Source organism: Misgurnus anguillicaudatus, chromosome 3 (assembly GCF_027580225.2).
Source record: "Misgurnus anguillicaudatus chromosome 3, ASM2758022v2, whole genome shotgun sequence".
Lineage (NCBI taxonomy): Eukaryota > Metazoa > Chordata > Actinopteri > Cypriniformes > Cobitidae > Misgurnus > Misgurnus anguillicaudatus.
In genome coordinates, this window is record NC_073339.2 from 36,930,037 (window position 1) to 36,953,992 (window position 23,956).

The window sequence follows — 23,956 nt, forward strand, 5'->3', positions numbered from 1 at the left end:
AGACAGCACATCAATGGGGAACAGGTGAACATAATTAATCACTTAAGACATGATTACATAAGGGAGTAGGGTAAAAGTGACAAGACACTGGGAACACGTTTTACACATACATGATGTGAAACAACACGTATTCCCACATAAACACAATGCTGCCCTGGTCTTGCCCTCTGGATAATATCCAAGGTCAGGCAGGACCATGACAGCCACACCACACTGGGGAACACGTGTCACACAGAAATAATGTGAAACACACGTGTTCCCACAAAACACAATGCTGCCCTGACCTTGCCCTCAGAACATAGACCTGAACCTATACTAAGGTCTGGCAAGATCACGACAGCAACAAGACACCGGGAACATGTGGAAGCCACACACAGAATGTGATCCCACATGTCCCCACACAGAACATGATACTGCCACGGTCCTGTCAGATGCACTCAGACCTACATCTAGCACGGATGTCTGACAGGACCGTGACAGTATTTTATTGTTTGAAGTATTATGTTTATGTATAGTGTATTGTTTCAAATGTATAGCACTTTGGTCAACCTTGTAGTTGTTTTTAAATGTTCTTTATAAATAAATATACATTACAATACTACAATGCAATATCAGTGTCATTAAGAACCTAAATGCCAGATAACATCAAGTTGTATAGCACATCAACTTTTGTCGTGGATTTTTTCAGGAGAATCAGAGACGGTTGAGATGTAAAATTCTCTTCAAAGTATTTTATTAAAGAATTGTATCAGACAGCTTGAAACACAATACTGGTCATAGGGTGTACACCTGGTAAAATGATAATGACAATGACCCCGTTCTGAGTTTTTCAGTATATTATATAGTGCTCCAATATTGGTCCAGTAGCCCTGCCTTTCTCTCACTCTGTACTGTCCCAATGCCCAGCACTCAAAACCTTCAGGCCCCTTAGCTCCTTCTCATAACTCATGACAACTTGGTGATGCTGTGGCTTTATCTCTAGAACATTCCAAGCTGGTACATAAATCCTTCCATGGGTGGTAAAGCTCAGTGTCTTTGTTCTCTAACACATCATACAACTATTTGCTATCCTTACCATGGACCCCCTTATCTCCTCCAGGCCCAGCTGTGGACCTACACATTCATGTTCAAGCAACAGAGAGACTTAAAACTTAATTCATGTAGACCTTAACCATGAAACACATTAAAAGCATACCATATAAAACATAATACTAATCTGTAAGATAAAACACTCAAAATTTCTCCACCATATATCCCCCCATCGGAAACTAAAAGTTTTCGATAAACACCCTGCACATATGACTGATGATACAAGAGACTCCGGGCTAGGTACTTTAAAGAAAGAAATCATATAAAATAATAAAATACCCCTGACAATTAAGGCCAGACCCTCAGTCACTTTTCTAGTCTCAAGTCATTTCACACTGGTTACCCTTTAAATGATATTTAACAACATGTAAAAAGAGTAATGATTAACAACATGTAAAAAATAACATAACATTTAATTTTAGATCAAAAGCAAGCATTTTATCTTTTCAAAAAATTCTTTTCACTTTCTGGTAAGCCGTGCTAGGTGGATGTTTTACCTCCACCCCCAGGATATTCCCGGACCATCAGTCACTTACCAGGCTTGTTACACTGTCATCACACCGTGGACAGTGATGCTTAAAACCATCCCTTTCACTCATTTACACAAACTTCAGGTTTGGAACTTGCATTACTAATAAAAGATTATAACTTGTAATAAAAATAATAAATGCAAACAATAATACCTTGTTAATAAATGTTAACACATGCTAAAAATTATAAATGTTAATAAAAAATAATAAATGCATTAATATAAGTGACACCCTATGTCCAGTTTAACATGACCAGTAACATAATGATTCTCACATGAGAGTGTTTTGCTCTGGTGGGCAGTCCACACAGAGTCTTTCTAAGAAACATGAATTCTATATGTATATGTGTAGGGTGCATCTTCCAGCTTTCGACGTTCTTCAACCCATGCGCTTTGCACGCGTAGAGGGCCGTGTGAGGGAGGAGGGTACTAGAGCCTCGTTGGTTCCCCATCACACATGGATATTTTCCTCAAATTTATCTCCCTCGTCGTCCTCATTCATTTGTACCCGTTGGTACATTATCTTACCCATTCCTTTTTCAATAGTTTTCTCAATCAAACCCCTGATACATGGTATGCAACAACAACCACACAATGCAATGATAGCAACAGCTACAGCAGCTGACATCAGTATAGTTATCAGTGTACTCCACTGTAAATGGGTCATCGATTCCAGCATTCTCAGCCAATTCATTTGACAAGGCAGTCAAACCTTCTTATGCCCTTATAATGCTTCCATCAGTAGCAGTATTATCAAAAATAAATTTTCAGCATCCATCATCTATAATTTTTTACAACACCCCCCTTTTCAGCCAACCACATATCTAATGCCAGGCTGTTTTGTTGTGCCATCAGTTACGTTACTCCCAATTATGCAGTTATCCCCTTAACGTGATACAATTAATTTATCCAATCCACATTTTTATTGAGGGTTGACCACCAGAAAATTATTTACTTAAAACTTGCAACAATTTGATTTCTTGCTTTTTATTCATCTGGCACCCCCCTTTGGAACCCCTATGGCATCTATATACACACTATTATTATAAGATCCACCAGGCAGATTTCTTTCTGTCTGTTAATACTCTTAACACTTATTTTATCATATACGCTCCCAAAATCAGGTAATGAAAACATTTGAAATGGCATTATTAATTGTACAAGGGTACAGGTTCCCTTTTCAATTTACTCTCAAATTTGGCCTTAATTTCATGTCAACACACATCCACCATACATCTGCCCTTTCTGTGGTCTGGCCTATAAACCAGTTTTCCTTGTATCCCTCTTTATCATTTGTAACATCAATTTCTCTTTGGCACCACCCATCTGTAAAATGTTTAACATCTTCATTTCCAAAGGTTCTCTTAAAACATGTATAATTACTCTTATAAGCCTGTACTTGGTGGGAAAAACATTTTCATTATTAAACACATAAACAACATTCATGCAATCTTCATCCTCCATATCCTTATATACTTTAATCATACGTTACCAATTCATTGTGATCTCCAAATCCAGTTTCTATGGTTCATCACATCACTATCTAAAAAATAAGGTTACAGTGTTAATTTATCATATGGTTATTTCAACATAATGACATCGATACAGTCGCCGGGGGTCGTCTTCTCTGGTACCTGGAAGCAATGAGTATTATGATACCACAATTTGGAAACTTTTACCTTAACAGCTGTTGGGCTAGCTTCTGTGACCTCATATGGGCCTTCTCGTCTGGGTTCATCCCACTTACGCTTGTAAACTTTAATGTACACCCCGGTTTCTACAGGAAAAGGTGTTGCAGTCCCGTCACCAGGTGCCTTTTAATCTGTAAAATAGCTTTATGGTTTCTCATCAGTTCAGCAATATATTCATTAATATTCATTAATATATTCATATATTATATTCATTAATATTCAATTATTTTTTTTAGATCCTCCTCATGCTCCAAATTCATAAAATTTTGGTTAGCTTTAAACATTGGTCTCCCAGTTACCATTTCATGAGGGGATAAACGCGTTTCCCTGTTAGTACTAGATCTTATGGCCATGACCGCTATTTAGTTTAGTCTGTGCACAGATTTTGCCTATTTTTGATTTAAGTATACCGTTATACCTCTCAACCACCCCTTGAGACTGTGGATGATACACTGATCCAAATTTTTGGGTTATTCCTACCCTAGCAAGTGCTTTTCTCAACAGGTTGGCCTGAAATCCTGGTCCATTATCTGACTGTAATACCTTGGGAAGGGCAAATCTTACGACCACTTCCCTCTTAAGTGCTCCAGCCACTGCTTGCGCACTCTGCGTTCACTTTGGATAAGCTTCTGTCCATCTCAAAAACACATTTTCTCCTTAATTGGGTGGATCATATCTACAAAATCCATCACTAGATGCACAAATGGTCCTTCCACACTTGGAAACAGACGCATTGGGTGTACTGCTGGTTTCACATTTCTATAAATGTCACATTCTGACAAAAATTCGCGAATTTAGTTTTGCATATTGATAAACCAGAAACCCTGTTGTCTCAAAATCTTATCTACCATCTCCCCCCTCACGCAATGTTCACTACCATGCGCATTCATCATTACCATTTTCTCCATTCTAGATGGTATTACTAATTGTTGTTGCTCTGATCTCCACAAACCTTTTACATTGACAACACCTCTACTTTGCCACTCCATCTTTTCAATTTGTTACACTGTATTTTGCATGTCTCTGATTTCATCTACATTTACGTCTGCAAAAATGCTCACCTGTTCACTGTCAGTCTTTTTACCTGATCTTGTCACTACCATAGCCATGGTTTCAGCTTGCTCTGGTTTTGCCACACCTAATTTTGCTTCCTCGTCTGCTTTTTCATTTCCTTTGTCAATAAATGAGTCTCCTTTTGTGTGTGCTGCACACTTAATTACATTTACTTTAGCTGGTTTTTATATTGCCTCAAATAGTTGTGTGATCTCTGTAAGATGTTTAATTGGGTCGCCATTACTTTGCTTAAACACATTTTCATGCCATATTCCACCAAATAATTCAACACGCCATATAGACATTGATTTTCAGAACTTTTCCAATTTCACACGCTTCAATTAATGCTCTTAATTCTGCACATTGGCCAGACATTTGTCCATGCCTCAATACTTTAAATTTGTCAGTCACTGGATCTCCCAGGATCACACTATATCCCATGCAACTTTAGCCTATCTCATTTTTATAGCATGAACCATCTACAAACAAATGCTTGTAACTGGGATTCCCTTCTTAAACCAAGTCTGCTCTCAGTTTCATCTCTTTAATTTCTTTTGTTATACACTACAATATAGCAACATATGTCTGATTTTTTTCCATGTCCTCACATTTAAATTCCCTAAATTACTTTACCCTACTGGCATATTCTGGTATTAACTCTGATATGAACTAAAACACCCTGTGGCTCCCAAAAATGCCATCATCTGCTTCACTGTGTTTTGCTATGGATAGTCAAGCATGGTTCTGTGGTGTTTGTCACAAATTTGTTTTTGCTCTTCAGAGACTACTCTTTTTAGGTATTATACACTGGCTTTAGTCAATATCAGCTTTTATTTTGATACTTTTATCTGTATATCTGCTCAAAATTTTTTCTGTTAATTTCTTAAAACCCTCTCTGGTGTTGTGTGCTATCAAAATATCATCTACATATTGCAAGCATACTCCCTTGTGTTGCTATCTTGTAAAATGATTTGCTTCTTATGTATACCTGTCTCAGTCATTTCTAATAGAATTAGATACCTGCCTAGCTACCTATCCAACATACTTCTGGTCTAATTAAAGGGGTTAGTTCCTGTTTAGTTATTTTGGTTAAACACTGCAATGTTAATCCCTGTGGTGTGGTTTTGATAGTAGCATCTAATTTACACAAAATGTCCCTTCCAATGAATGGAACCTGAGGAGCCTTCAGAAATTGATTTACAACAGTTTTTCCTTCTATTTGAAGCATAATTGGTTTTGACAGACACATTTCCATAGGTTTTCCAGAAAATCCCATTGTGTCAATTAAACATTCAATTTTCACTCAATTAATTATGCATGTTAATTTAGATTCTTCCCAATCATTTTCGGATAATGCTACCTGTTGGTTAATGGGACCCTCCGAACACCCCTATTGCTTCCATGGGTTTGTTGGACAGTCACGCCTAGCATGAGTATTCTCCCCACATCCCCAGCAAACATTGTTTGCCCGAAATATGGACCCATATCAGCGGATGTCCTGTTCTGAAAATATTCCCTTCTTCTGCCCCTTTGCCATCTTCAAAAACTAATTCCTCTACTCTCTCCACTAGGTGCCATTACATTCACAACTACTGGTTGAAACGGGGCTGCGCCCTGGGGGTGCTGCGCCCTGGGGGTGCTGCCATGGGTTCAGATTTTGGGTTTGATCCGCAGCTTGTTTTTGCAGATCAGCTACCTGTTCATACTTGTTAGGAGGGTGTGTTGCGACCATTTCGCCCTGAGAGTGGCTCGCTGACTCATATGACCCTGCCCATCCCACTACATAGGTTCCCCTGGGGTCCTTACTAATGTCTTTGTGTCTTTTCTTTTCCTCCAGACTAACTTGAGCCAGCTTTCGTTCAGTCTCTTTAGCTTGTTGCTCTAAGTCTCTAAGTCTCTTTCGTATTTCTGGTGTTTGGAAGCATGGTGTTTCAGGATCTCCACCCACTGGCTGTGTGGCATTGCATCTAGCCCTGGGGTGTCACTCAGTTTGTTTTGCACAGACACTGGCAGTGCGTCCAGCAGTTCCTTTCTGAAAAGTCTGGTTTCAAAGTCTCTTGGGTCAGTAGGATCTTTTCTCAGCCCCTGCCCTCTCCAAGTTTGCATGTTTTTAGCAATCCACAGTGCACAGTCCTCCAGACCCAGTGCAGCGGGGGTCAGTTTGGTGCTGTCAAACTTGACAGGAAACTCAGTTCTCAAGGCACCCCAAAGTCTGCCTCTGTAATAGTCAAGAGCCTGACCGTCAAAATCATACGAAACCACACTCTGTCCCATACCTGCTAACCACAACACATCCTCCATTTCCCTCAAACTAGTGATTTTTGCCAGTAAGGCTTTTATGTCACCCACCGCCAATCTTGTACCTTGTGTTTCTCTCTCCAACGCACCAATCCAGGGACCAGCACCATCTCTTAAACTTGGCAACAAATTTATTATAGTCTCTAAATCCCTATGAGCCCATGGGACATACACAGCTGTTTTTCCTTCAATACGCAATGGAAATACACTAACACCTGGCTCATTCATTCCACCTCTAGGGGTACTTTTCAGTAATGGGGATCTGTCCTCCATTGGGTCAAAGTCTAAAGCTAATGTGTCCCTATACTCCAAATCTCTGTTTCTCTCCTCTACCAACATCTTAGCTCTGTAAGTTCTTAATCCATCAGGTCCTGACATTTTTGTCATATCTATACCGCCTTTAGATGCTGGGTACTCTTGTGTCATTTTCATATTTAGCCATTCGTCAGTTTCTCGCTTTCTCTGTTCCATAGCATGCACTGCCCTAACCTTTTGTTGCTTAAGCACCCTTTCTTTTGCTCTCTCTCTATCCTGCCTTTCTTGCTCCAAAATCATCCTTTCTTCCTCTTGTAATCTTTTAGCCAGCTCTCTGTCCTGCGATAGCCCTGCTAAACCCAAATACTTCACATCTTTAGTTAATTCTGTTATTTCCTTTGCTCTCTGTTCAATTATTCGATCCAGATGTTCTAGCTGAGTCCTGGTATACTGACTAGCTCCTCCTGCTGCCTGACTTTGTTCACTGATTGATTCTTCCTTTGCTCTATTCATCTCATCATACAGTTCCAAATTTCCCTCAGCTTCTAATTCCCCTTTAAGCTGCATAGTTCCTTTTATAACTGGATACAGTGTGCTAGCATTTGGTGAAGCAACAGGGGTGGTTTGGGCTGGAGTGAGAGCAGTGAAGGGAGGGTGACTTTCAGAGAGAGTGGTGAAGGGAGGGGTGATTGTGTGCGTGGTAGAGGGAGGGCATGGATTGAGGGAGGCCGGGGCAGTGGGCGGTGCATAGGGCGGTGGCTTAACTGTTGTAGTTACCACAGGTAATTGGTTTGCAGTGTCTACTGGCTGTTCTAGCAATCTTGTCTTTTCTATTCTTTCGTTGTGCTTTGCCAGCTCTTGAGCTCTGACCTCTTCTCTATCAGCCATCACTCTTTCAGCTTCCTTACTCCAGCAACCTCTAGCTTTTTCCCACAATTCCATTCCATCTAACAAAGCTTTCCTCTTCTCTTTCTTTCCATCCTTCTTTGCTTTTAACTCCTGATTAGCTATGTAATTAGTCATCCAAATTTTCATACTCTTTGTTTTTTCTTTATTCCATGTTCCCTGTTCTGGCCAGTGAAAGGGAGGCTGCTCTCCTTTCTTATATTTGTTACTTCTGGTATACCATTTTAGATCATTACACCACTTAGCCAATGCTTTACCATCAAAGCCTTTGTCTTGTAAGTTACACCATTCTACCGGGGCCACAGTGATAACACGCTCTAATTCTTTTGTTGCTGCTTCCATGTTACACTGAATGGTTGTTTGCTTTATTTATTTAACAATAAATCAATGCAGTTTTCTGCACTATAAAATGTTCCAGTCAGGCTACTGGAATAAATCACAAAGGGTCCCACAAGTAGTTAAATGATCTCCTCTTCACCAATCACTTTATCTGTCACACAACCACTTTTAAGATTTGATTCAAATTTAAACTTAGCACTTACAATGCTCAGTTCTCTATATCCCACAATTGTCTTTGACACATAAATCTTACAACTGGAAAAACTTCTTATCTCAGGCCAACTAAAACTAACAAAAAAGATCCCTCTGATTAATTGGGCTATTTTAAATGCAGACGTAACTGTATTGATCTCAGACACTACTGTTTTAATTATTAACCTTCCTTCTATTAACTATTTTTTTTTTGTTAAATCAAATACACTCAATAATAACTTTTCAATATTAGATAAAGATTTCAGGTTCCACCAAAATTCAATGTTTTCAGTAACAACTGCCATTCCATCACGGACAATATTTATCACACAGGATAACTCTTACCACTAACTTTCAAAATTAAAATTTTCATATGAGTTGAATAAGATGCAGAAATGCTTTTTAGGGACGTTTTTAAAACTATTCACTTATGGTAAGTCCTTACCATGCAACAATTAATAAACACTTTCTTAACTTTAAGTTGGACAAAAGCTTTTCCCTTGTCTCTCCCGAGTTTATTTGATAGAGCAATTTATAGTATCATAGTTCATCGATAAATTACCCTTAAACACTGTGTTCAACTCAAAGAATACTTTATAGTATCACAGTTCATCGATAAAGCACCCTTAAACACAGTGTCTATATCAGTGAGCTCTCTATAGTATCACAGTTCATCGATAGAGGCACTCATAAACACTCACTCAAGCAACCCACTGGTTTTTCCCGCACTCCAGACTCTCTCGCTCACCCTCGTCAGCACATTCTAAGCACCTTGGTACCCAAACTATGCAAACTCTTCATATTTGTTTCATAGAGCAATTTATAGTATCAAAGTTCATCGATAAATTACTCTCAAATACTCATTTAAGCAACCCACTGGTTCTCCCTCAACAAAGATCTCTCTCTTATCTCACTTTTGTTTCATAACTTAACCAGTTACTTCAAGAAACAACTAACAATCAAACCCACTGGTTTTCTTTCCTTTAAAAAGATATATCCGTACTCATCTCAGATAATCTATTAAAATCAGCCCACTGGCTTTACAAAATTTAGTTTCAAAATTTTAGTTTTAGTTTGAGTCCATAAAATCAGCAAAATTTAGTATAATTAAATGCCCTCTTGGCTATTAACAGTCAACGCCCTCTTGGCTATGTTAATATTAATTTCCATCAACTGTTTCACAGCTGGGTCCTCTTGACCCTCAGATAAGAGTACACCTACTCGGAAGACCAGGTTTCCCTATTAGAGATAATTTATCTTGTAATATCATCCACAAGTCCCTTCTCATTAATAGCAATACTAGTTAGTTTATGAGTTACAGAGAGAATTCAGGAATTCAAATGAAAACGCCGGGCTGTCTGTGTTCTCCAAACAGAGTCAAAAATCTCATCAATGCAGGTGAAAAAATGCTATAACGCTTTGCTTACCTTAATTTAAGAAGCAAGCGGCTGGCCAGCCTTAGCAGTTTAACACCCACAAAGAAGAAACAATCGACTCAGGTTGGAGAACATCTCCCCCCGACCGTGAACGGCCTCTGAACGATCCCACTCGGTTGTCCAATGTTCTCTCTTGTAACCCTGCTCGCAGCGCCAATAATGTCATGGATTTTTTCAGGAGAATCAGAGACGGTTGAGATGTAAAATTCTCTTCAAAGTATTTTATTAAAGAATTGTGTCAGACAGCTTGAAACACAACACTGGTCATAGGGTGTACACCTGGTAAAATGATAATGACAATGACCCCGTTCTGAGTTTTTCAGTATATTATATAGTGCTCCAATATTGGTCCAGTAGCCCTGCCTTTCTCTCACTCTGTACTGTCCCAATGCCCAGCACTCAAAACCTTCAGGCCCCTTAGCTCCTTCTCATAACTCATGACAACTTGGTGATGCTGTGGCTTTATCTCTAGAACATTCCAAGCTGGTACATAAATCCTTCCATGGGTGGTAAAGCTCAGTGTCTTTGTTCTCTAACACATCATACAACTATTTGCTATCCTTACCATGGACCCCCTTATCTCCTCCAGGCCCAGCTGTGGACCTACACATTCATGTTCAAGCAACAGAGAGACTTAAAACTTAATTCATGTAGACCTTAACCATGAAACACATTAAAAGCATACCATATAAAACATAATACTAATCTGTAAGATAAAACACTCAAAATTTCTCCACCATACTTTGTCATTATGTTCATTTAATAGTGAAGTTGATGATTTAAACAAAACAACAATTGGGTGGAAGTGAAGCATAAACCACACTGAGCAAGCTGCCCTTCTTGCATTTGCTGCTAGCCAACACACAAACTTCATATAGACCCCTTCACGGTTCACGTCACAGGCTGTTCCCACTGCGCATGTCGGGGTCAGAAAAGTCATTACAGCAGATTCAGTTGCGTATTATTCGGTATCGTCAAAAATGCCTACTTACGTCGTGGACTGTGAAAATCGCACCAGGTCTTCCGTTAAGTTTTCGCGAGTCATGCAGAATCTCAAAAACAAAAAAATACAACATCTGCGTCTGCAAGCAATTAACGTGCAGACTGGGACAATGCAAAGATCAAAGAGGCTTGTGTTTGTAGTACTCACTTCATTTGAGGTAAGTCATCATTTTTCAGCACTGTTAGATTAAATTATAAAGCCTAAATGGTATGAACAGTTCGACCCCGTGCTGCGCGCGCACCCGATAGTCATTCAATGTTTACAAACCTTGAAGGGGTCTATAAGCTAATGCAAAAATTTGTCTCTGATGACCAGTAGTAAGAAATCAAGTTCAGATCAGATAATGTCATGCAGCAGTGAATGTAAAGCATTTATTTTGATTTTACTTTATCTTGTTAAAAATATTGCATGGCATCAAATGGATGTGTATCACACCTATGTGCACTGCAGGGGTTTAACTTACAAGTAAGTGTTTAACAGATGACCTTTACAAGTTAAAGTTACCAAAATATATGGCATAATGACCATACAATATAATCAAGTTAAATAACTAATTTAAAAGTTGACATAATTGACCTGACACCGACCTGGCATTATTAACATCTAATACAGACAATTTAAACCTTTTAGGGCATAAATCTACCTGTAACATTAGAGAAGTTTGTAGTTTTGAGAGACAATTTAGACATCTTGCAACAGGAAACCACAACCTTGTGTTTGTTCTTGTGCACTAATAGGCGTTAACTGATGCCTGCTTAATGCACACAAATGCAATGGACAAAGGTTATAAGCAATAGGTTCACACCCAGACTCAAAGCAACACATTTCTCATACAGCCCACATTCTTTTATACTTTAGGATGGAAGTGAACATCAGAGTTAACAAATGCTTTTGTATGATATGTAATGAATCCTAATATAAAAAAGACAAAGAACATTTATTAAGAAATGTTTAGTATTATTAACACGCCAAAAAACAGTCTGTTTATATTTACAAGAAACTTTTCTTGCATTTTTAAAAGACCTGTCACATATTTTTTGTTTGAAGATAAACTAGTTTGTTAAATCAAAGTTAGAGTCCATAATTAAAGAGTCTTTCTGTTTTTTGTCAAACACTCTCAAAAATCTTCAAAAAGCTGTCAATGTACCCTTTCAAACAGTACACATTTGTATCTAAATGATGCAGTACCTTAAAAGTACATATTAATGTATCTATCTATACCGGGTAACAATATCTTTTTAAAGGGTACCATCCCAGCGACAGCTACTGATCTTATTTCTGACAGTGTACCAATACAAATTTGGGTAAAGCTGCAAAGCTGCTCTGCAACAAAATCTAAGCATGCAAAACAGGAAATCCACAAATATTTCATTCAGACCACTTACAAAGCTCTTCACATTTAGTTGTGTATCACATTCTCAAATTCTCACCTCATATCTTTTAGTCGATCAGAGGTCAACAAAAACAAATGTTTCCACTTTGTGGGTTTGGGTGTTAGTTAGTTTGAATATTTTTCTGGGGCAGTTTAAAATCTTTAAAAAAGTTCTGTATTTTCTTTTTTTTTTGTTCTTTTATTTATTTGTTTTTTTCTAATTTGATATATTATATGGAATATGATACCAATAATAAATTGTTACATTTATATAGCTCTTTTGCAGCACTCAAAGCGCTTTACATATAAAAGGTGGATTACAATGTGCAGCATCCCCCTGGATGATGGGACAGCAGCCATATTACACCAGAACACCCACCACACACCAGCTTATTAGTAGTGATATAGTAGTGATATATTATAGTAATTAATTCACATTAACATTTATTGACAATAATGGCTCAAGGGTGAGTAAATTGTGGGGTAATTTTCATTTTTCGATGGAGTTTCCCTTTAACAGATAATGATTTTCCTCATCTATGCCAAAAGATTAAAAAAAAACTAGGGAATTAAGGAAAAGAACAAGAGGCATTATGTCTGGCTTATCTTGGAATTGTCTTGTAATGTGTCATTGTGTTAACCTTCTAAAGATTAAACATTTATCAAAATTGTACTTTGGCCAAAACATTTCTTACCTAAAAAAATGCAGGAAAAGGTTCTTGTAAATATTAAACAGACTGTGTTAATAATACTAAATATTTATTAATAAATGTTCTTTGTCTTTAGCATTCATTACATATCAAACAAAAGCATTTGTTAACTCTGATGTTGAAGTATAAAAGAATGTGAGCTGTATGAGAAATGTTTTGCTTTGCGTCTGGGTGTGAACCTATTGCTTATAACCACAAAATCGTCCATTGCATTTGTGTGCATTAAGCAGGCATCAGTTAACACCTATTAGTGCACAAGAACCAACACAAGGTTGTGGTTTCCTGTTGAGAGATGTCTAAATTGTCTCTTAGAACTACAAACTTTTCTGATAAGTTACAGGTAGATTTATGCTCTGAAAGGTTTAAATTGTCTGTTTTAGATGTTAATATTGTCAGGACAGTGTCAGGTCAATTATGACAACTTTTTAAAATTTAGCTTGATTATGTACCTGATCATTTTTACATTTTGGTAACTTTAACTTGTAAAGGCCATCTGTTTAACATTTCCTTGTAAGTTAAACCCCTGCAGTGCACATAGGTGTGACACACACACATTTGATGTCATACAATATTTTTAGCAAAATAAAGTTAAATCAAGATAAATGCGTTCCATTCTCTCCTGCATGACATTACCTGATCTGAACTTGATTTCTTACTGGTCATCAGACACAAATTTTTGCATTAGCTTATATGAGGTTTGTGTGTTGGCTAGCAGCAAATGCAAGAAGGGCAGCTTGCTCAGTGCGGTTTATTCTTCACTTCAACCCAATTGTTGTTTTGTTTAAATCTTCAATCTTCACTATCAAATAAACACTAATAATGACAAAGTTTGTGTGCTATACAACTTGATGTTATCTGGCATTTAGGTTCTTAATGACACTGATATTGTATTTTAGTATTGTAATGTATATTTATTTATAAAGCATATTTAAAAACAACTACAGGGTTGACCAAAGTGATGTACATTAGAAACAATAAAAAAAACTTTAAACAATAAAATACAATACACACAACAAAATAAATTTGTTGTTAAACATTGTAGATAAAAAAAAATCAAATTTAAGCTTTTATTTAAGCATGGAAAGAGATAGTACCGTTCGAATAGACACTGGTAAGCCGTTGTATAGTTTGGGGCCAGCCTTTGCAAATGCTCTGTCCCCTCTATGTTTAGTCCTGAGAGTAAAACACCCAAACATTTTGAGAATAAAAATACTATCATCCTGTTTATTCAAACAGCTTTGTTTTCATCTCATCAAATATTAATTCTAAAATTATTAAAACACAATTTCTAAACTAAGAAAAGCTTTAGATAACCTATAGACTCAATTTGACTTTTATGAAAATACTGTACAAGTTATGACTTTTTTAAACTCACAAAATAAATTGACACAGTTCCTTAATAATATCTGTGTTCATTTACAAAATATGTAAATACGTTGTGTACTGTATATAGCTTGTGTGTTCTGTAGTTTATATATTTGTACCTAAATGTGGTTAATTTATCATTGATTGAAGATCTTAACTGAGATAGCTGAGTACAAATATGTGCAGTAAGCAGTTTCTACTGATGAAAGCTGAGTTAACATAAACTGATCAGAGAGATTCACATCTTTTCATAGTGATGTACAGATGGCAGGAGTCTATAAGTGACTTCAGAATGATGGCAGAACTTTCCAGTCTTACTCATCTCACATTGATGTTTCTCTGTATGATCCATCTGAAATAAATAAAATATGTTTTACTGATAAATAACATTTGTTTAACCATACTTTTGACATTATAAAGTTTTAAGATTAATGGTACTGATTGAAATACCTTTATAACATTTACTGTGAGCATCTTTGCACTCTCATAACCTAAAACAACCACAAAGTATGAAAATATGGTTCAGTGAGAAAATCTACAATGCAAATCTGAAACAGAAACTTTAAGCACAAGTTTGCTTTGGGTAAAATGTCAGTAAGATAAACATGAATATATTATTTAATCTAGTACAGTTTATTTTAGTTCAATTTAAATTTGATTATGTGTACAGTCTCATCTGGTATACATTCTGCTCATTAACAAAGACAAATAATTCTACTGTAGAGAAAATTAAGGCAGCAAAAAAAAGAGTAAATATATACCTGTAGGTTTCTTTAGACAGAGGCAGACACAGATGAAGCAGAGGAGAAAACACACAACACAAACACTGACCAGCAGCATCCAGGGGAGGAAACAGTCTGATACAGGAGGAAAGACGGTGCTGAAGGGTGCAGAAGACACTTCTTCAAAACGAAAACAAAGACAACCTCATAATAAATATTAATATAGAATTAATTTGTTTTGTCAAAAAAAAAATGTATCTGAGAAATGTAAAAACACATGCAAGCTTACAAGTAAAAGTTCAAAGAACATCAGAAAATCCATCAAAATTGCTTTCTTACCAGCAAGAGAAAGACGTGTTGTTTGGTTTCCATAATAATACATATAAGATGGGGTAATATCTATCCTTTTTACCTTTACCTTTACCTCAGCACAGTAGTACAATCCCAGATCAGAGACTGTAATGTTAGTAATATGTAGATCTAAACAATTAATGTTGGGGTATTGAAGAAAGCTAAAACGTGGATTGGTTTTTGTCTGTATCGTCATATAATCAATTATTAGAGAGGGTTGATGTTCATGAGAGCAGTTTCTTATCCATACAGTGTAGTAACCATGAATTAAAGGACAGTCACACTGAAGAGTGATGTTGTCTCCTGGTCTGACCTTCATCTCGACTTCTGCTCCATAAATTATTGTCTGGCTGAACAATAAAACATCTACAAAAAAAACAGAAGGTAAAACTTTTGTCATACATATACAAAACTATTATTTATTTAACTTCTTCCACCCTGAAGCTATTTTGGGGATTTTCGCCTGGATTTGGCCTACCCAATTTCAAAAGCTTCCCATACCCACATGCAGAGGTTTACATACAAATGTTTGGTATCATTTTACAGGAAACCCTTTGAAATTACATAAAACACTGTTGAAAGTGCTAAACATGGTTGTATGTGATGTCAGTCCTCTAATAAACACAAAAATAAATAGGCGCTTTTTGATGTTTTTTTTCCAAAGTTTTTATTTAAAAGTGTATAACTCTGGCCCTGAGTGCCTCAGCTCCCTGCAGACAGTTTTGTTTGATTCCAGCAATTGCCAGCTTACAGAGGTAAAAAGATTTTTTTCTCTATCATAATCTATGCAAAAGTTATTTTACTCCAACTGATGGGAGGAATAATACCCTTTTTGTATACAATTTCTGCCTAAAAACATTTGAAGTGCTCCCATAACCACATACAGTGGAATAAATGCAATTGCTTTATATCATTTTAAAGAAAACCCTTTGAAGTTACATAAAAAGCTGCTGTTTGTGACAAATAGTGTTATTTATGTTGTTTTTCATATGATGAAACACCAAATTTTCTTTTTATATGTTGTAAATACTGCCTCTGATAGTGTATAACTCTGGTTCTGGGTGCTCTAGCAGTCTGCAGACAGTTCTGGTTGTTACCAGCAGCAGACAGTAAACACCCAAAAAAAGAATGATCTCTTTAGCATGTCGCATTCAAAAGTTATTTTCATTTTACTGAAGTGTCCGAAAATACATTTTTCATATAAATATTAATTTTTTGTTTTGGACATATAATAAATAACAAGGGATTATTCATGCACACAACCTAAGAAAATGCTGTGAATGGACTCATTTTTTAGAGTAGGACCTAAGAGAAAAGATGGTGTATCATTTGTGGCTATATGTGCTATCTGAGGCAGTCCACACTCAATTTTCCCATATGTTTACAAAAGACGATTTTTTACCTTATTATTCATTCAACTATTGTTGGATATGTGTTGATAATAGAACAAAAATAACGCTGTAGCCTTATTCCTGAGAATGAGAGCTTTCATTTGATATAAGACTTGCCCATGTTTGTCATACTTGAAAAATATGAAATATGTGAATATTAAATCATATAAAAAATTATGGGGGGGGGTGATAGTGTAAATTAAGTGTAAATAACTTTCTTACAGTAAAAGATTTCTCAAAGTGATGCATATCTGGAGAAAGTAGAGAGTCTAAGCTTTCAAACAGTATCTCATATGTGTTACTGGGGTCCATGATGGACCATTAAAGATTAAACGAATATTTTTTTTGAGTCAAAATACGAAATTTTGTACCCGGGACTGGGTCCTCAGGGTTTAAGAGGTTAACTTATATTTATATTTTCTTTTTTTTACAATATCCATATTAATAATAACAGATGAAAAAATATAATTTGCCTTACATATAAGTGCGGTAACTCTTATTCTCTCCATCTCAGCGAGTGAGTGTGAATAACTGACTCTGGTGATGCAGATATCAGCTCTCATCTGATTGGTGCAATCCAGTGTAAAATTAAATTGAGTTGGACATTTGAAGTGTGAGAGGTTTATCAGCCAATCAGCAGTGTCCTTATGGCTGCATGTGCACTGCTTTTTATTGGTTCATTAAATTGGACATCACTCAGTCTTAAAACCTTTGACCAGCAGAAACACGAAACACAAAATCTAACTTTTGTTTATGACTGATATGTTTAACCTCACTGTATATTTGATTCCAACATGTGTAAGCATAAAAATGTCAAAAGACCTGCATGTTTTCTTCCTGTTTAAAACTGTAACTGATCCGTTAAGTCAAAGTTTATCTGGAAGACCACAATTAATGAGCTTCTTTGTTTTGTTATACACTCTAAGAAAAAGTTAGCTATCAATGATGGTACTTGTATAAGGGATGCATATTTTTTGTGCCTCAGAGGTACATATCTGTATCTTTTTAAAGGGTACCGTCCCAGTGACAGCTTTATACCTTTTCTTACAGAGTACCAATATAAATTTTGGTGAAACTGCAAAGCTGCGCTGCAACAAAATCTAAGCATGCAAAACAGGAAACCCACAAACATTTTATTCAGACCACTTACAAAACTCAACACGTGTTGTATCACGTCATTAATTTCTCACCTCATATCTTTTAGTCGATCAGAGGCCACGAAGAACAAATGTTTCCATTAGCCTTTGTGGGTTTGGGTGTTACTTTAAGTGTTCGTATTTCGCTGGGACAATTTAAAATTCTTAAAATATTTCTGCGGTTTATTTTTCTTTTCTTTTGTTCTTTTATTTATTTGACTCTTTGCTCATTTTACAGTATATATTATATTAGAGTATAAGTTTATATAGGAATATAATTGAAATAAGGCAGGTCTTTGTTTGAAACATATCATTTATACTATAGAATTATAATAAACATGATATTATAGCACAACTAGTACACATGAACATTTTTTTAGGAGTAAAATTCACATCAACACTCATTAACAACTGACATCTGCACACATCATACTCAAATTTCAGTATATTACTGAGAATTTAACTACAGAATAAACAAATATATATGCTCCTTACAGGTTAGGATTAAGATCTGAGATCAGTGACAATATTTATTATTATTTAGAAATTTTGTTTCACCAATTGTTACTTGGCACAGACCACTGTGATGAAATTCGATCTTATCTGATCTCCAGCACAACATTGCTTGTGTGTGCGTGCGTGTGTGATCTCACATCAGCAACAGCCGATTTCCAAGTTTCCTTACTGCCCTCCAGTGGCCAAAGCTGAAACTTAACAGTTAAGGGGTTAATCTGGCTTTCTACAGTGCACTGCTCAAGATCAAAACATGAGCAAACATAATGCTAATGACCTAATAATGACCTATAATAATAACCTAATACCATCACTTGTAATTATATTAATATACATCTTACACTACGTCTAAATATAAGCATATATTGTGTGAACCTATCACTACTGAGACAAAAACTACTGGTGTGAAGAGCACAGCAGAGCAGATTTTTGGTGTAGTTTCATTTTAGTCCACTAGAGGGCAGCTCAGAATTTTAGAGAAACACAAAGTGCGATTTGCTGTTGACTTGAGTTTCTATGAATGGCTCCCTACGAAAGCTGACTTGTTGCTTCGCTGCCTTATGAGGCAATGACTTCGGAGGCTGCTTTTGAGCAAGCTATCCAGGAAACACATTCGGACAACCTTCATAAGCAGCATAACGGAAATCTGTTAAAAAATATAAACAAAGAGCGCCTTTAAAAAAAACTCCCAGTTTAAAAATAGAAATAGAAAAAAATGTATGTAGAAATCCAAATTAGACTAAGGTAAGATCATGTATAAGCAAAACCATTTGAATGTACATGTTCAAATATATTTTAAAGGTATACAATGTGATAATGTGTCATTCAGGAAGTATTTAACTCTCAAACATTACACACAGACTACAAATGTGTGCTTATATTTAACTTTGGGAGCTGTCCATTGTGCTGATTTTCTACTGATCCTCTACACAAGAGTTTCCAACAGAAGTCGCCAAAATTATTTTAGGTGTCACCAACCCTTTTTGATTTTAGGTATTGTTACTGTAAAAATATATTATTTAATAAATTGATGGACCCAAGCATTACATATGTGGCCCATATGGCTAAATTCAAGCTCCTGTAGACTTACACTAAGAGGTTAAAAGGGCCACATGCTTTAGGTAAATACTGTCAATTTTGTTAATGAGCAGTTTAAATCGAGTTATTGTTTGCCTGAATGGCTTGGGTTTAGTGTCAGGGGTGAGACAATTTACTTGGGTATAAGAAGATTTTGTGTATTGTGTAAACAGACCCTGTGCCACGGGGGCAAAGGGAGGCAGAAAGAAAGAAAGAATGTATAGGCCTAATGCAGGCAATAATATTGGTAGCTGTAATAAATAAACAAATAAATGGAAAGGAGCATGAAATCAATCATAATAAGGTAAAGTGTGGAGCCCCCCAAGGAATTTAAATGCCCCCCCCCACAAAATAATTTTTGTAAATAGATGTTTTATAAAATGTGACAAAAAAGTGACTCTTGGTGCCACCGGAAATGGTGGTTTTCATATATGTGTGAATTGTTATGCTGCAAAAGAGCCTCTGGCCTTCTTTGTTGTTTGTTCAAACCACAAATGTTTCCAGTGGTTTATGTCAGTCCTCTTGTATAATTGTGCATACAATTGACTTTATCAGCTTGAAGTTTCTTATATTGCTAATGTAAATAAGAATGTTTTTTATGAATTCAGAGGAGCAAATGCCTGACACATAACTATTGATACTGAAACTGAATTAATTTCAGTAGTAGTGGTGAATAATGTAGTGTATACTGTTTGCTGTATTATAACTGTCTTTGTAAAGCGCCCTTGGGAAAGGCGCTATAAAATTATTATTATTATTATTATTAGACATATTATTATTATTATAATTTAAGGTCTGACCATCATAACTTTGGGTTTTAAATGACCAGCTTTCTTGTCGAGTTGACACATCCATTCCTCCAAATAAGACATTCTGTTAATATTGTAATCTATATGAGTATTAAAGGGACATTCCACTTTTATTGAAAGTATGCTAATTTTCCAGCTCCCCTAGAGTTAAACATTTGATTCTTACCATTTTGAAATCCATTCAGCTGATCTCCGGGTCTGGCGCTAGCACTTTTAGCATAGCTTAGCACAATCCATTGAATCTGATTAGACCATTAGCATCGCGCTAAAACATAACCAAAAAGTTTCAATATTTTTCCTATTTAAAACTTTTCTGTAGTTACATCGTGTAGTAAGACCGACAGAAAATTTAAAGTTGCGATTTTCTAGGCAGATATGGCTAGGAACTATACTTTCAAACTGGCGTAATAATCAGTGACTTTGCTGATGTAACATGGCTGCAGCAGGCGTAGTGATATTACGCACTGCCCGAAAATAGTCCCTAACTACGCAAGAGTCAAGTTTTAAATAGGAAAATATTGAAACTATTTAGTTATTTTTTAGCACGATGCTAATGGTCTAATCAGATTCAGTGGATTGTGCTAAGCTATGCTGGAGGTGCTAGCGCCGGACCCGGAGATCAGCTGAATGGATTCCAAAATAGTAAGAATCAAATGTTGATTCTGATCCTGGAGGAGCTGGAAAATTAGCATATTTTTAAAAATAATCTCAAATGCAAAAGCAACAAAGTATTTTCAATGTGTTTAGGTTGTAATATGAACTCTGATGAAGATCATATCACTTGTATTATGGTTTTAAGGTCAAGTTTATCTCATAGTTCTGAGAGACACTTTAGAGCTGTTGAAACAGGAAACCTCAACCCTTGTGAAGATGTGTGTGTCCTAGTAAGTGTAAGCTTGTGTTAGCGTGCACAAATAAAATGGAGCAATTTGTGGTGTGAAGCAACCACTTATGACCCAGAGCAAAACACTTCTTACAGTACATATTCTTATATAAACAAGCATACACATGAACATATAATTTAACTGCTTAGATTCTTATACAAACAATATATATAGTTTAAAGAGACAAAACAAAATATCCATAATGAAAACACACACATCACATAATAACAGAACATTTTAGCACTGATATTTTATCTTTAAACTGTATGTACGTACACAACATCAAACTTTAAATAAACTGCAAAATGAGGACACCACCTTGATGTTGTTTCAATGCTGGTTTCCTGTAGCTTAACTGGTAGAGCATCACATTATCAGTTCAAAGGTCATGGATTTGATTCACACAATTTGCTTTGCATTAAGTTGTCTGCCAAGTGCTTTAACAAACTGACTTTGTTCAATAATGCTACAGGTTGTCACTAAGTGACAAAATCTACAGGAAAAAATGGATATTATTGATTTCTAAAGTCCTCCCACCCTATGAACCAATCAGATAACAGTTTATATCCTCATTATTGCTTCTCACACTTATCAGACACTGAGAATCGACTGAGATGGAGCGAGTAAGAAGTTCACTTATAACATTTATGTGTAAGTCCATTCATGTGTGAAATATTTTTAACTTGTGTACTTTGGTGTATGCCATTGTATTGGGATATGCTGTACTGTACATTAAAATTGTGTATCAGAATAAATAACATGTTCCGTTATTGACTGTTTCATCTTGTATAAGTCTTTACAGGTGTTTTGTTTTGTGAACATCAGAAAGTCTTTGGGAAAGAAGTGAAGATTAGAGTTAAACCAGGAGACAATGTCACTCTCTTCTGTGATTGTGTCATACCACTTGGTTCACACATCTTTTGGATTAGAAACAGCTCGTATGGAAATCAATCATCTCTATTATTAAGCGCTGAAGAGTTGTTCAATGAGAACTTTCCTCGTTTAAATTTTGTGCCAAACATCTCCAGTAACTCTTATGATCTACATATTAAGAACATCAGTGTGGATGATGAAGGGATCTATTACTGTGCAAAAGCAGAACGAAAACTTGCATCCGTACATGGCATGCTCGAGTATCAATATGGAAACAGGAGAACTCATCTTTCTCTCTTAGGTAAGACCGTAGAGTATTTCTACATTTCTACATGTTTTTTTATCATGTTGGTAAATTATGAAATAATTGTTAGTTTATTTTTTGTAGAAAGAATGCAATGAATAAAAAATGTCCACATGTAACTATGTGTGGACATAATGTTTAATCTGAAAAAGTAATAATAAAATTCAACTGCTTATGAGAGTGCGAAATTAATGTGTGTTTTATTTGAATGTTAAGGTCACAATTTTTTATTTACGAAATATAAAGAATATGATTAATCTCACTTAAATTTGTATTGATATGCATAGTTTGGCGTATTGGTTTTAAAATTTTAAAATGTAAGAATAAGAATTTAAATAAAACTTGTAATATCCATTTATTGTATAAAGGCATAGATATCATACTTTTGAATTGTTCATATATTTTAACTTTTGCAAGTATTATTTGACTCTAAAGGTTCACAGTTTTCAAAGGGTGCATGGAGGAAAGTCGCTGCACATTAAAGCTTGTTTAAAAATAGAGATATAACTGTAAATATCCATGCTTCTGTTTTTTTTAGATCCAGTGTCTTTTGAGCCTCCTGTTGCTGATGTTTTTGAAAACCACTTTAATTGTTGGACATTGTTGTTCAGTTTGTGTTCTGTGTGTGTTCTCCTCTTCTCAATCCTCTCCGCTACTTGTGTTTACTGCCTTTGTCATCGTCAAATTACAGGTACTTATTATTATAGGTACCAATATTGCAAACATTAATCGTCATCATTGATATGCAACTAACGCTGTAAACAAATTGTAAATGTTAAAACAACTGGGGTGCATCTTAGAAACCTATACAGCCCATTTCTTTCCTTTACTGCATTAGACATATTTGCTGTAGAAAAATAATTTGCTTTAATAATGTTTAATTGATTATAATAATACAGAATGTGTATTTTGAAGTAATTGTGTTTAAGGAGGTTCAAAGTCCTGCAATTAAACTTTTGAAAAGTGAAAATGCGCATGCAGTTTTTGAGGTGAACCTGCATCAAGATCGTGCCCTACTTTCATGTCTTTGTTTTTTTTAGGTTATGAACTTAATGCGGATATACTCAAAGCAAATATATTTAAGGTATTTGTTGTCAGGAAGCTTATCAATATTTTTAATGTCAAAGATGACTTTGTATTTAATGTTTCTGTTTTTCATTTTAGATGGGTCCTACAGAGAAACATCAGTGTGTGATATGTAAGACTGGAAAGATTTGCGTTCACACCGAAGTGTCTTATAATTTACTAACATACACATCACCAGGCCTAGATGTGAATTTCCCTCTCAGTTAAAATCCTTATTGAACTTAAATTAACTCTGTTTAGTCCAACATTTAACTATTTAGTTCCTTTTGTAAATTTTAACTTGACAATTTCTACATACTGAATTTTACAAGGTGGTTTATTCATATATATAAACTCGTACAACCAAATTTGCTTTTGACTTGCTTTTACCTGTGTGACGTTTTGTTTAGGGACAGGGTATCATTATTGTTTTTTCTTCATTTTGTAGATTCACTTTATACAATTTCATAAGAATTAGCCAACAAATTCCTGTGAGATCAGGCTATTTTACCTTTTATGTAATTTCTGTACTTTGTGATTTCTGCTATAAATAGTCTGTATAGTTTTTTAAGCATGTTAACTGTATTTTATAA

General features: G+C 35.8%; 1 long non-coding RNA gene across 1 annotated transcript; it reads left to right on the forward strand.

Annotated features, from left to right (window-relative positions):
* The first annotated feature begins 22,774 nt into the window (after nucleotides 1-22,774).
* LOC141353485 (uncharacterized) lies at nucleotides 22,775-23,936 on the forward strand. The gene is made up of 3 exons (XR_012360583.1): nucleotides 22,775-22,989; nucleotides 23,339-23,382; nucleotides 23,463-23,936. It is a non-coding gene; the product is annotated as an uncharacterized lncRNA (long non-coding RNA).
* Nucleotides 23,937-23,956: the final 20 nt, after the last annotated feature.